The following is a 5,866-nucleotide window of genomic DNA, read 5'->3' as shown; positions in this document are numbered from 1 at the left end:
GCAGGATAGAGCAGGTTTAGGGTTGTTGTGCATAGGGTTGCTATGAGTCGAAAACGACTCAATGGCACATAACAACAACAACAACATACAGCTTTTAAACAGAACCTCAAGGTAGATCTAATGTGTTCCATGAAGTAGAGGAGGTGCGGACGGGCTCTGTCAGAGGTGAAGTAGAAAGGTTCTATAGCATCTGCTTATTATCTTGCTGCAACCAGAAATCTCCATGTGGAAAAGGCATGTAGGAGTATGGTCCTGTGTAAAGTTGTTCTGTGTTGGCATCATAAATACTGCATTGGTCCTCCTGTCTGAGTTCAGTCAGCATGCAGCTCCTCCTCCTACCCTGGGTCTTTAAAGGAGGCTCTGTAAATCTCTGCAGTTTTCATGTTGACAGTAATGTCATAAGTTTTTGGAAAATGACTTTCCTTTTCTTCCCTGTCACTTAAATCCATCACACATAATGTCAATAAGTGGATATCATCTTCTTATTGTCAAATTCGCTGAGTTTTTGTGACAACTGCCTGTCATCACTGAAGCTGCCTGCTACACTTTGTGGGCTCAGAAAAGGATTTTATGGAGGTGTTATCAAAAGGATTTCAGTGCTGGTGTCAAATCCATCACACTGGGTCCAGCAGGTCACCTCAGGACCACAATGTAACAATGGTGGCATCATCGGAACCCATAATGAAGGTGGAAACATCCTTTGAGGAGCTCACTGTAATCTATCTCAGCAGAAGGCCCTGGGGCCACACTTGTTGAGCAGAATGACCACTGAGAAGTCTGGCCTTCTTCTCCAGAGTCTGATGGACACACACGAGGTCCCCAGCAGGCTGGGACAGCTGCACTTGTCACCCCTCCACCATCAGTGGCCCAGGCAGGCTTTGGAGGTGGAGAACATTATTGAATATGGACTGCCATGGGAGAAGTACAGCCAGAAGGCTGTTTAAATGTGAGGATGGAGGGAGATTATCTGTGTTCTTTGGCCCCATTATCAGAAGGTACAGGATACCAGGGTTGATAAAGCAGAGGAGCAGCAAAAACAAGACTCTGAATGAGGCAGAGTGACAGGCAGCCTGGAGCTATGAGGTCTAAGGTTGGAGGGATTGTGAGGATGGTAGAAACCAGACAGTGTTTTCTTTTGTTGTGTACAGAGTCAATATGAGTTAGAACTGTATCCTTAGGACCTAAAAAAGTACTAAAAATACATTTCTATTTGCTTATTGATAGTTTGCATATTTTCTTTGGTGAAATGAGTATTTATTTGTACATTTAAAAAATCAATTTATCTTTTTTTATTTTGTATACAACAGTAATTTATTAGTTTTTTTGGGGGGATGAGGGGCAAAGGCCCACTGCATCATCAGTAGGGTTATTAGAATAGTGTAGCCTTGTCAACAGTACTGGTCCTTTTTCATGCTGCTGTTGGGGAACCAATTGTGCAGAGATTCCAGGGAAAGAAAGACTTTTTGAGAAGTGCACATTCAATTTGTACATCTGTAAGAGATTTATTTTTACTGTTGACTTTTTCCATCATTCACAATGTTTACCTTCTTAAGATTTGTCGTGACTGACTTGGCTTTGTTTTTAGCCTCAAGGTTCTTTGGCTTGCTATTGAAAACTTCCCTGGCTTCAGCCCTTTTCCTTTATGCTTGGCCTTTGTCTTGGATATGTGGGTGTGCCTGGGTGTCCAAGCATCTGGTCACGCCACATACAGGCTCCAGGATATGTTTATTTGATGACTTGACATTCTCTCTATACATGAAACTCTTATCAGGCATACATTTTACAAACCTTTTTTTCCATTCTCTAGATTGTCCTTTCACTTTCTTAATAGTGTCCTTTGAGGCAAAATTTTTTAAAAGGTTTTAATATTAATGGCATTTAACTTGTTTTTGCAATTAGTATTTTGAGTGCTCAAGAAACTATTGCTAAATCCATACATATGTTTTCTCCTAAGAGTGTTAGTATTTCAACTCCTACACATGGGCCAAAGTGTGTCAGATGAAGACCATGGCCTATATCAGGCAGACCTTAGTCTCCCGAAAGACACCATTGCTCTTCAGTACTTTGGAGAGGTCCCTAACAGCAGACTTTCCCATCGCAATACGTCTTTTCATTTCCTGGCAGCTGGTGCCAAGAGTGTTGACTGTGGAGCCAAGCAAACTAAAGTTGTGAACAATCTCAATCTCTTCACCATCCATCCTGATGCTGCCAATTGGTCCAGTGGTGAGAATCTTTGTCTTCTTGACATTGAGCCTCAATCCATATTGAAGGCTGCAGTCCTTGACCTTCTGCAGCAAGCACTTCAGGTCCTCCTCAGTTTCAGCAAGCAGGGTTGTGTCATCTGCATAACGCAGACTGTTGATGGATCTTCCACCAATCCTGATGCCGCATTTCTCCTCATAGAGCCCAGCCTCCTGGATAATATGTTCTGCATACAGGTATGGAGATAGTACACATCCCTTGCATACAGCCTTCCCAATTTTGAAGCATGCAGTGTTTCCTTGCTCAGCTCTGACGACTGCCTCCTGGTCCAAGTATAGATTTCATATTAGCACGATCAAGTGTTCTGGGATTCCTGTTCCTCTCAGAGGCAGCCAGTTTGTTTTGATCCACACAGTCAAATGGCTTTGCATAATTACTGAAACACAGATAGACATTCCTCTGGTACTCCCTGCTTTCAGACAAGATCCATCTAACATTAGCTACAATATCCTAGTACTATGACCCCTTCTAAACCCAGCCTGGACTTCCAGCAGTTCTCTGTTGCTGTGCTGTTCCAGTGATTTTTGGATAACCAACAGAATTTTGCTTGCATGTGATATCAATGATATTGTTTGCTAATTTCCTCTCTCTCTCTTTATATATATATATATATATATATATATATATATATATATATATAGTATGTATACCATAAATTATAGTAAAAGTGAACTTACCCATAGCTGACCCTCTAGTGGGTTTTCAGAGATAGTAAGTCCCACGGAAGGAGACTGTCCATTCTTCTGCAGAGCAGCTGGTGGATTTGAACTGTACCATTGGAATTGCAGTGTAGTTTCTTACCACTAGCCCATCAGAGCTCTCTCACTAACAATAACAACAAATAGTAGTAAAAGTGACAACTTTAGTGAAGAGCAATACAGTTTGGGGGGCAGAGGAATCTCCAAATTACCCAGACTCAGCAAAAATATCCCTTCTTGAGGAGGTCTTCCACAAGTGTTCTAGAATAGTATACTGCCCTGATGTCTAGGGCATCCACTTTTTCAGTCACAGTCTCAGAGAACATACCACCTGTCTTGATTCTTCAGTTGTTCCTATTAAGACTCAAGAGAGTTCTGACCTTGTAGTCAATAGGGACTGAGCTGCTAACTCAAAGGCTGTGCCTCTCTAGTGGTTCAAATCTACCTAAGGCTCAGAGGGAGTAAAATGGGCAAATTTTCCTGTGAGATCTACTGTCTCAGAAACCCATGGAGGGTCAGCTGAGTTGGATACTACCAAGGATTTGACATTCTGTTCCACCTTCCCCTCTCATTGATCAAGAACCTTCTGTAGATTTTTTTAAATTGATCAAAATGCCCAGTAATGGCAGAATTATAATGATATTTAATATTTACTGACTATAATTTAATAGTTAACATTTAGATTTTCTGTAGCTTTTGCTTTCCTTAGTTGTATTCATTTATGAATCTACTCATTGTTAAAATTTAGAGATTAGGAATATATATAATATATATGTTTATATGTTAAATAATCATATTGATAATGAATTCTTTTTTATGATACTTTTGTAACTCATAATGCACTTGACATAAAATATGTTCTTATAACATCCTCAGAACAGAGCAAGGAAACACTGCATGATTCAAATTTAGAAAAGTAGTGTGTCAGGGATGCATTCTGTCTCCATACCTTTTCAATCTACATGCAGAACAGATAATTTGGGAAGCAGGGCTTTATGAGGAGGAATGTGGCATCAGGATTGGAGGCAGACTCATGAACAAAGTACGTTATGCAGATGACACAACCTTGCTTGCTGAAACTGGGGACCTGAAGCGCTTGCTACAGGTCAAGAACTGTAGTCTTAGGGAGCTTTGGTGGCATAGTGGTAAGATGCTGTACTGCAATCCCAGAGGGACATGGTTCAAATCCACCAGATTCTCTGCTGCTGGAGAAGGAAGGGCAGTCTCCTCTTGTACCAGTAAGATCTGGTTTGACAATACACACAAAAATAATAAAGTTTTTCAAAAACTAAAAAAAAGAAAAGAACTGTAGTCTTCAATATGGACTGAAGCGTAACATCAAGAAGACAAAGATTCTCACCACTGGGACAATTGGCAGGACCCTGATAGATGGAGAAAAGACTGAGGTAATTAACAATTACAACTTGCTCAGCTCCACAATCAACACTCTTGGCACCAGCAGTCAGGAAATCAAAAGATGAATTGCATTGGGAATATCTGCTGTCAGGGATGCCTCCAAAGTACTGAGAAGCAATGGTGTCATTCTAGAGACTAAGGTGTACCTGATCTAGGCCATAGTCTTCTCACTTACTTGCTATGCATCAGAGAGCTGGACAATGACTAAGGATGACAGAAGAAGAATTGATGCCTTTGAGTTGTGCTGGAGAAGAGTCTTGAAAATACCATGGACTGCCAAGAAAGCAAATAGGTTTGTCTTGAAGAGGATAAAACCAAATTTCTCCTTGGAGGCTAGGATTTTTAATCTCTGTCTTACATACTTTAGGCACATGGCTAGGAGGGATGGTCCTTGGAGAAGAACATTATGCTTGAAAGGGTGAAGAGCCAGCACAGGAGAGGAAGACCCCAGATGATATGGATTGATACAGTAACTGGGGCAATGGGATTAAGAAGTCAGTAAGACTGGCTCAGAACAGGGCAGGGTTCAGAACTGCTGTATGTAGGTTCACTATGAATTGCAGGCAACTCATAGCACATAACAACAATAAAAACATAATGTATCATTCTTATTTTCCTATAACACTCTCCTTACAGATATGTATAAGTGTTATTCTTCTACTGTATCATTTGTCAATATCATTTCAGTTTTTTCATACATATTTACATAAATAATCTCTAGTTATATTTGTATTATACAACATTGGTCACATTTAATAATGTTAAAATAATTTATAATTTGTGCACACATCCCATTCTTCTGTTCTTTTTATTAATACATATAGCATTTTGGGTGGTTAGATTACCCTTTTTGCTGTATTTTTTGAATTATTTTTATTTTATATTGGTTTGCATACAAAATTCATACACACTGTTTTATTTATATTGTGCTTCACGCATGTTATAATCATTCTCATACATTGCATTTTATAAAATTAATCACTATTGATCCATGTCCACCATTACCCTTGCCTTTTCAGGCCCCCAATCGATCTTTCCTAAATCTTTCACCCCCTACTGCCCTCCAAACTCTGAAACTACATGATTTCTTCCTTCCCCACCCTCAGCCTTTCACTCTCCTTCCCCTCCTCCTTTGGACTTTTGCACACACTTACTAAGTAACCCTTCTGTTTTTATAGTAATGATCTTATGCAGTATTTGGCCTTATCTGACTGATGCAGCATTGATTTGTATTTTATTTAAAGACAATTACTGGAGTGTCTTTTTTCTCCTTTATTTTTGGTGTAGTTTAACCAATTTACTTTTTTGTTAAGTGTATATTTACTGTATCATTTGTTTGGATTTATTTTAGCTTCTGTGTTGAATTTTGAAAATTATACAGACATTTTAGGACTATTTTTTCCCAAATTTAATTTTCCCCACCACAACAGATTTTTCCCATTTGTAGTGTATTTTTATATATTCATTCCCATTTTAAATTTGTTTCATTT

Source organism: Elephantulus edwardii, unplaced genomic scaffold (assembly GCF_000299155.1).
Source record: "Elephantulus edwardii isolate Elephantulus edwardi_28Jun2011 unplaced genomic scaffold, EleEdw1.0 scaffold00458, whole genome shotgun sequence".
NCBI classification, from domain to species: domain Eukaryota; kingdom Metazoa; phylum Chordata; class Mammalia; order Macroscelidea; family Macroscelididae; genus Elephantulus; species Elephantulus edwardii.
Note: the sequence above shows the minus strand (reverse complement) of the source record.